The sequence below is a fragment of the Miscanthus floridulus genome, chromosome 1 (genome assembly GCF_019320115.1).
Source record: "Miscanthus floridulus cultivar M001 chromosome 1, ASM1932011v1, whole genome shotgun sequence".
Lineage (NCBI taxonomy): Eukaryota > Viridiplantae > Streptophyta > Magnoliopsida > Poales > Poaceae > Miscanthus > Miscanthus floridulus.
This window is the reverse complement of record NC_089580.1, coordinates 145,563,787-145,573,562: the sequence shown is the minus strand read 5'-3', so window position 1 is coordinate 145,573,562 and position 9,776 is coordinate 145,563,787.

Here is a 9,776-nt window from a genome sequence, read left to right as displayed (position 1 = left end):
GACCAACACATGCATTATTAAATGTTATCTTACATTTGCCATTTCCAAAATGGCAATCATATCCATCATTGTCCAAGCATGAAACACTAATCAAGTTTCTCTGTAAAGTGGGAACATAAAGTACATCTCTAAGTAAAAGAGTGAAGCCATCAGCAAGCTCTAGATAAAGATCGCCAACAGCTTCAACATCTGCTCGGACTCCATTTGCAACTTTAACGTGTCTTTCGCTTCTTTGCGTAGTCCTCGTCGAACGGAATCCCTATAAAGAATTAGCAACATGAATAGTTGCACCTGAGTCAATCCTACGAAGTAGATTTCGAATACTGTACATACAGGGATTCATTTATGAACGTAATAATGTTCTCACCTCTCTTTGCCATGATCATCTTTAAGTAATCGGGACAATCTTTCTTATAATGTCCCGTCTTCTTGCAATAGAGACACTGGTCTTTCTCTACTGTGAACTTGTTTTGCTGAGGCTGATGCAGCATGGGACCATTTCCCTTTGGCTTTGAGGAGGACTTAGCATTATTATTCTTTTTCTTGTTGTCTTTCACATAATTGATAGTGCCACCATTGACAGCTTTCATTCTCTCCTCCTCTTGTACACACATAGCCATGAGCCTCTCCATGTCTCATTTCTCAGGGCTGTATGTTGTAGTTGACAACAAAAGTGTCAAACTCTTTTGGCAAGGAAGCAAAAATCAGATGGATAAGGAACTCTTTCTTGAGAGCCAGATCCATTGATTTTAGCTTGGATGCCAAATTGCTCATCCTTAGTATGTGCTCTCTTATGCCACCATTACCTGAGTACCTCTCTGTCACCAGCTGCTTTATCAGCTAGGGTAGCATATGTCTTTGAAGAGCCAGTGAACTGACTCTTTATTCTTTTGAGGTACTCGGTGACGGTGTCACACTCTGGGATTGAGCCCACAATTATAGACTCAATCGTGTTCTTTATCACAGCCATACATTTCTTGTTGGCAGTGACCCACTTCCTATGCTCAAGGTCATAGGACATTCTTTGGGATGCAAAATCCCTCTCTCTGGTTGCCCAAGCGGCATCAGCCTCGTTGTCTCCCTCACCGGTGCCACAGGCTCAGTGGGACACGGTGAGGTGACTACCCAGTCCACCTCAGCCAAGATGAAGGCCAGGTCTATCTTTTTCTTCCACTCCGTGTAGTTATCACCTTTGAGAGTGGGGATCTCTTTGATACAACCCATCAAGTTGTATCCGCCTGAAAACACTAATTTATATAGAGTGAGAACATAAATAATAACAACAATTGCATGCCTTAGTTCCAACGTTGGTCAAAGTTAAAACATACAATTGTCCTCTACATTAATTCTACATCACCGTTGGACAGAAATACAATTAATGCATGACAAAACTCATCCTAATATTGCCATTAATCAACGTTGGTCAGAATAATAACAATATTATAATAAGCCAAAACATATCCATTTTTCAAAATTAAATTCTCCCGTTGGTTCGAATTTAATAATGAAAATAACATCTTTAAATACACAGCGGAAAAATAATCTCAATTTAGTGAATTTTACCCACATGAAAATTCTCTTTTCTATTTTCTTTAAGTCAGTTTATCCATTTTCCAGGAGATAAATATTCACTGGAAAAAGAAAAACAAAAATGACTCATTTCAAGCACTGTTCGTTGGCCCAGCAAGGAAAAATAGCTCGGCCCACTACCTCTGCGCGACGCCCAGCCGCACCCAGGCCGCAACAGTGGGTCTAGGCCGGCAAAGTGCCGTGGCCACGCGCGCTCACCTAGGCCACGAAACGGCCCGCTCGATCTGAGCCGTCCGCGCCGATCCGATGGTCGAGCGTCGTTATCGGGTAATCAAAACCCCCCGACGGCCGACGCGGGCAAAACCCTAACACCATTCTCTTCTTTGCTCTCTCTCTCTCTCTCTTCGCCACTCTCTATTCTCTCCTCAACGCAGCAACAGCAGCAACCGAGCGAGCAGATGACAGAGGGCGAGCAGAGCCTCGCCGCCGTTGCCGGCCCCTTCGCCGACATGTGCGTTCCCTAGTGGGTGAGCGCGCCACCGTCGAGTGGCCTGGCCACGGCGCCCCTTTGGCCAGAGCCCGGCGAGCAGCGCCCCTGGCTTGGCCTTCTTCTCCCCGCGCGCCGGCGAGGCAGCAGTGCTGCGCAGCGGCGAGGTAGGCCTCCCCTTCCCCAACATCCCCCTTTGGATTCGCTTCTCTGTTTGTGTTATCGGATTCAACCGATTGGGGATAGGGATCGAAGTTAGGGTTTCACTGTTTATCTTCCCCGTGAAGTCTTCACGGGTTTAGGGTTCGGCTCTCAACTTCTTAAGGCCGAAAACCCTCTTCTTCTTCTCATTTCCTTAACCCAGTTAGGGTTAGGGTTCAACCGAACCCTTTGTCTTCTCAGATCCGAACCAGATCTGACCTTTCTCTCTTTTCTAACACCTCTGCCGAGATCTACACCTAGCAAAATGGCTCTGATACCATTGTTACAGCCTTATAGGATCACTAGGAGCGTAGATCTAGCCGGGTACTTCATGTAAATAGGTAGCATGTCCTAGTACATGTTCTAGACAGAGATTAGAGGGAAGAGTGGAGGAACGTGTCGAACCTGACACCGTAGAGGAGGATCCGCTCGCGTCCGCCATGGAGTCGGTGTCTGCGCTAGGGCAAGCGACGGTTAGGGGAAGAGGACGGTGATGAGCAGTGGCGACCGGCGGTGAAGACCGGTGGCGGCGCAGTGCAGTCCGGCGTCGTGGGAGCCCTTCGGTGTAGATGCAGAGGCGGCGTGGCTGGTGGCTTTCCATCACTGGCTGCGCCCCTCTAGATCGGATTAGCGTTTTGGTGTCGGTGGGGAGCACGGCTCAGGTCAACCTCGTGATCAGAGCCGCCGGCCCCCACCTCTTTTTATAGCGTAGTGTGACAGAGGCCCTCCAGCCATGGTGGGCTGGACGCCCCTGATCTGGGCCTGAATCAAAGGCCCAACTGGGCTGTTGGGTCCAGTTAGGATTAGAGATCAATCTAACACATGTATCTTTCAGTTTTAGTTTATGATATGAAACATTGTAGCCATATTTGCTTTCTGTTAGATATCCTGTGGTGCTGAGAAGTGATGTCTTCAGTTCTGCTATTTGTCTCAGATCAAGTTTATTTGCTTTCTGTTACTGAAACAGGTTCGTGATCTCGATTTTGCCATACAGATTAGAAAATAGTGTGTGAAGCTGATTGTCTCGCCAGCTTTGGCAATGCAAAATATGTCACACGAGCATAGGGTGAGGGTTTGTATTTTACTGGAAGTTGCAATCATGCAGCAACTTTGTTATTAGGACTGCGGTTATCATGTTTTAAATTATGCCTTTCTCGACATGGTTGATCAATGAATTATTAGCATACTTGATAGTGAAGCAGTGATATAACTCGATACAACTTAATACATTTATTTGCCCTAGGTACTTGTTTAGTGTAGTTAAAATTCTAGAGTTCTAGTAGGCTCACTGTCCATACTGTGTTGAGGTGATGGACTGATAATACTAAAAATGATTTTTGATAGACTCTTTGCATTATTCATCAAACTGATCTCAATATATATATTGCCTGGGGTCGAAAAGTGTGTCTCTATCAGTGAATTCGACTCACATATATGAGGCTATCCATAAAACCTGTTACAACTCAGAGCAACTTCTATATGCTTGCAGTTCTCTGGAACGTGCTGCTGTTCACTGCAATGTAATTTTGATTGGCCTTCTCAGGAAATCGGAAATAGAACCTGATATAATATGAAATCCCTAGAATTGGACGTGGGAAAATCACCTCGGCTGTCTACATAAAAGAATTTGTGTTTCTTTGCATACGAATTCAGGACGTGTACTTGCAGCAGGGCGTTTAGGACTCCATCACCTAACAATGGACCCTGGATGGGACTTACTCCACACGCTCAACTTACATAATTCAATTCAAAGGCTCGCTCGTCCTGTTCTGTACTAAACTCGTTTGGAAAGCACAAGTAGAGAACAGATGCAAGATCTTCGCCTGGATTTTAGTGCAAGATAAAATTCTTACGGCGCACAACCTACAAAAGAGAGGGTGGCCACACCAAGAACACTGCGTGCTGTGCAACGGTTCCTTGAAAACTGGCCTCCACCTATGTCTATGTTGCCATTTTGCTAAGGCGATTTGGGATCAAATATTCTCTTGGGAAAACTTCACTCAACTGCAACAACCCCAGGCAGACCCCATCCATATCAGAGCATGGTGGGAAGAGGCGGTAAGGAAAGTGTCGAAATCTAAACGTAGACGACTAAACAGGATGGTAATCTACATCTTTCGGAATATTTGAAAAGAGAGAAATAGGAGAATTTTCAACGACGAGATAGAAACGGTGCCGCAAGGATAAAGGAAAGACATAGAGCAAATGAAGAGAGCACTCGCTTATGTTGAGTTGTTGTTTCCTCTTAGGGGTGTGTGCACTAGTAGAGAAACGACTTTTGATCCACTTCAAAATTTGGCTTTAGTTCCGGTATTTTTCGCGCTCGGCACTAGAGAAATCCTTTAGTCCCGGTTGGTAGCTCAACCGGGACTAAATGTCCTCTGCCCAACGGCTACTGCGGCAGCTTTTGTTGCTAGGGGACCTTTAGTCCCGGTTGGAGTTACCAACCGGGACTAAAGGTTAACTTTTACTTCCTGGTTGGTCCCTCCAACTGGAAGTAAAAGTCTACTCCCGGCTAGAGGCTCCAGTCCGGGAATTAGAAAGGGACCTTTAGTCCCGGTTGCTGTCTCCAACCGGGACTAAAGATCCCCTCCTACATACCCCTTCTTTCTCCCCGAGCCCGAGCCACTTCGAGCTCAGTGTTCTTGCTTCATCGCCGGCCTCTCTTCTTCCTCATCACCGATAATCATAAGATTTCTTCGATTCCTCCATCGATTCTTCGGTTCTAAAGGTTACCAACTTTATACTATCATGTTTCATCAGTAGCATATCTCATTTTGTGGACTAGATATATGTGGTTTTTTATGGTGGATTTTTTTTATTTGTAAGCCATTTAAGCTCAAAATCACTTTAAATTTTGCATATTTAGATGAAGAAAGGTTAAAGTAGTTATTCAAAACTAGTATTCAGCTTTCATTTATATCATGCATAGCACACTTCACGGTTTAGAGATATAGAGAATTTTAGAGTTTTTTTAATTTTATTTGTTTATAAAATGAGAAATTTATATTATATTAAAAATGAGTATAGAGAGTAGATGGCAACTGTTTCCGGGTCCTTGGCCTCTCATCGGGTTTCAAAGCGACCGAGGCCGGACCTCCATCTCATTGCATGCGGCAAGTGTGAGGAGAAGATTGTGATGGAGTACCGGGTGAGGAAGGAGTGTCCCAACAAGGGTCATATCTTCTACAAGTGTCCAGATCGCAATGTGAGTTATTTTGTCGTATTTGATGATTATGGTTAATTTATACTTATTTTCATGATAATTGTGATTAAAGTTCTAATTTTTTGTTTTAATTTTAGTGGGATGGCACTGGATGTTTAGGCTAGTACTGGGAGGAAGAGTATGTTGAACACGTGCAAAACTCTCTTGCATAGGGGGCTATGGCGGCTGATGAGGCAGTGATCCTATGGAAGAAGCCTATAGATGTTGAACAAACGCATGATCTGTCTGTTTTAGTTGGGATTGGTCGTGAAATCCTTATGCTGCTGAAGTGCATTTTAGCTTTAGTTTTTTAGTGGTAGTTGGGATTGTCTATATTGTAGCGAGACTTTCATAAATTAATACCTTGTGTGGTGGCATGCATGTCGTATAATTAACTAATTATGTTCTAAGTTTTAATATGGTATGTATGCCATGTAATGTAGATGAGACGGCATTGGATGTACAATGCTGATCGCCGCTCCCAAGAGTTCATTGAGGGCGTGCATTCTTTCTTACGTGTGGCCGAGGCAAACAAACACGATGGTTTCATGTGCTGCCCATGTGCCATATGTAAGAATTTAAAGGAATATGTTAGCTCAAGGAGTCTTCATTCACACTTGTTGAAGTTGGGTTTCATGCCAAACTATATTTGTTGGACGAAGCACGGAGAAACCGGGGTTGTAATGGAAGAAGGTGAAGAAGAACAATGGGACGATAATGACATTATTGTTGAATATGGTGCCTTCAATGATACTGCAATGGGGGAAGCTGAAGAAGAGGTAGGGGCAGAAGATGAGCCCATTGATGATCTTTGTCAGGCCATTCGTGACGCACAAAGAGAATACAAAAGTGAAAAGAAGAAGATCAAGTTCAAGCGCATGCTAGAGGATAACAAGAAATTGTTGTACCCAACTTGTGATGCGGGGTAGAAAAAGTTGGGTACCACACTAGAATTGCTGCAATGGAAGGCAAAGAATGGTGTATCTGACAAGGGATTTGGGGAGTTACTGAAAATCCAAAAGAAGATGATTATGAAGGATAACGAATTGCCCGCCACTACGTACGAAGCAAAACAGGTAGTCTACCCTTTGAGATTAGAAATCCAGAAGATACATGCATGTCCTAATGACTGCATCCTCTACCATGGCGAGGAGTACGAGAAGTTAGATGCATGCCCGGTATGTCATGTATCACGGTATAAGATCAGGCGAGATGATCCTGGTGATGTTGAGGGCAAACGTCCCATGAAGAAAATCCCTATCAAGATTATGTGGTATGCTCCTATAATTCCACGCTTGAAACGTCTATTCAGAAACAAAGACCATGCAAAGTTGTTGCGATGGCACAAAGAAGACCGTAAGGTAGACAATATGTTGCGACACCCTGCTGATGGGTCCCAGTGGAGAGCAATCGATAGAGAATTCCCGAAGTTTGCAAATGACGCAAGAAACTTAAGGTTTGATTTAAGTACGGATGGTATGAATCCTTTCAGGGAGCAGAGCAGTAGTCATAGCACTTGGCCTGTTACTCTATGTATCTACAACTTTCCTCCCTGGTTATGCATGAAGCGTAAGTTTATTATGATGCCAGTGCTCATCCAAGGCCCAAGGCAACCTAGCAACGACATCGATTGTACCTGAGGCCACTAGTTGAAGAACTTCTACTTTTGTGGAATAGACCAGGTGTATGTGTGTGGGATGAGCACAAACAGGAGCACTTTGACCTGCGAGCATTGTTGTTCGTAACAATCAATGATTGGACTGCTCTAAGTAATCTTTCAGTACAATCAAATAAGGGATATAATGCATGCACGCACTATTTCAATGACATTAAAGGTATATTCTTGAAAATATTGAAAGGTCATGTACCTTGGCCATCGTCGATTTCTTCCTGCGAATCACCCCCTAAGAAAGAAAGGCAAACATTTTAAAGGTAAGGCAGACCACTAGACCAAGCCAAGCAACCGAACTGGTGAGGATGTACTCAATATGGTCAAGGATGTGAAAGTAATATTTGGAAAGGCACATGGCAGCGAACCTGTTTCGAACGACGCTGACGGTCACGCACCCATGTGGAAGAAGAAGTCCATATTTTGGGAGCTACCCTATTGGCAAGTCCTAGAGGTCCGTAGCGCGATCGACATGATGCACCTGACGAAGAATCTTTATGTGAACCTGCTAGGCTTTATGGGTGTGTATGGAAAGCCTAAGGACACACTTGAAGCACGATAGGACCTACGGTGTTCGAAAGAATGAGACAACCTGCATCCAAAGAAGACAGATGATGGACGTCATTACTTAAGTCCTGCCAGCTACACTCTTAGCAAAGAAGAGAAGAAAAGCATGTTTGAATGCCTAGCAAGCATCAAGGTACCATCTGGATTCTCCTCGAATATAAAGGGTATAATAAATGTGCCAGAGAAGAAATTCTTAAACTTAAAGTCCCATGACTGCCACGTGCTCATGACGCAATTGCTTCCAGTTGCATTAAGAGGAATTCTACCTTCAAATGTACATCTAGCCATCGTGAAGCTATGTGCATTCCTCAATGCAATTTCTCAGAAGGCAATCGATCCAATGGATCTAGCTAAACTACAGAATGATGTGGTTCAATGTCTTGTCAGCTTTGAGTTGGTGTTCCCTCTTTCCTTCTTTAATATCATGACACACCTCCTAGTTCCCTGGTTAAGGAGATTAGCATTCTCGGTCCTGTGTTCCTGCACAACATGTTCCCCTTTGAGAGGTTCATGGGAGTCCTAAAGAAATATGTTCACAACCGTGCTCGGCCAGAAGAAAGCATCGCCAAGGGCTATGGAACAGAGGAGGTCATTGAGTTTTGTGTTGACTTTATTCCCGACCTTGACCCGATTGGTGTTCCTGAATCACGACACGAGGGGAGACTAAGTGGAAAGGGGACACTAGGGAAGAAACCATATATTGGTACGTAGGACAATTATTTTAATAAAGCACACTACACAGTTCTGCAAAACTCCTCCTTGGTGGATCCGTATATCGAGACACATAAAGAGTTGCTCCGATCCGAGTTTCTAGGGAAGTCTGAAGCTTGGATTACGCGTCAGCACAAGGAAACTTTCAGCGACTGGTTGCGAAAAGAATGTCAGGGTGATGAGAGTATTGGTGAGCAACTGTATTTGTTGGCTAGGCAGCCATCGTGGCATATCCTCACATACAAAGGGTACGAGATAAATGGGAATATATTTTACACAGTAGCCTAAGATAAAAGGAGCACCAACCAGAACAATGGTGTCCGCATAGATGCCACCAACCCTAATGGAAATAAGCAAACATATTATGGCCGCATAGAGGAGATATGGGAACTAAACTATGCACCTACTTTTAAGGTACCTTTGTTCAAGTGCCAATGGGTAAAGGCGACTGGAGATGGGGTAGCAGTCGACAATCAGTATGGAATGACAACCATGGACCTCAACAATATTGGGTACAAAGACAAACCGTCCGTCCTTGCCAAGGATGTGAATCAGGTGTTCTATGTCAAGGACATGTCTACAAAACCGAAGAGAGGAAAAAACAACAATGACCCAATCAATGAGCCAAAGCGCCACATAGTTCTTTCAAGGAAAAGAAACATCGTCGGAATTAAAGAAAAGTCAGACATATCAGAAGATTATGAAAAGGATGACCGAATTCCACCCTTCACAGTGAACAAAGACCCAAGCATCCAGCTAAATGATGAGGACACTCCATGATTACGACGCGATCATAACCAAGGGATATACGTTAAGAAGAAGTTCACTACTGTGCCCGCTTGATATATATAGTGATGTTTAATAGTGTGTATTAGAGGTATTATGTAATAATTGTGAATTCAGAGATGTTTATTAGGTGTTTCCTTTTTTTTCTATGTTCCGATTAAATTTGTGTTTGATGGTGGGATTTCCATGTCGCTTTTGGACAATGAGTGATGAAAAAATAAAAAGATTTACATTAAAATGATGTGAAAACAAATTTCCAGTTGAAAACAAAAGTTTTAATGATTTAAATTCAACACTACATTTTTGCATTAACGAAATAGTAATTATTAATGACATTATGTTTTAATATTTATAAGAAAAAACAAAAAACTTTAGGTCACACAATTTTTCTGTGTGCAATAAAGCAAAAGTAAATCCATATTCTTTTAAAATAATTTTATGCCTTGTATTTAATTTACTGTGCAATTAATAAGACCTTAACATTTTATAGAAAGAAATATATAAAAAAACAAATGGAGCTTGAAACAGGCGGGAAGTGAAACTACAACCCAACTTTAGTTCCGGGTAGATCTACCACCCGGGACTAAAGGTGGGCTACATTTTTTGCGGCCCACCAAAAT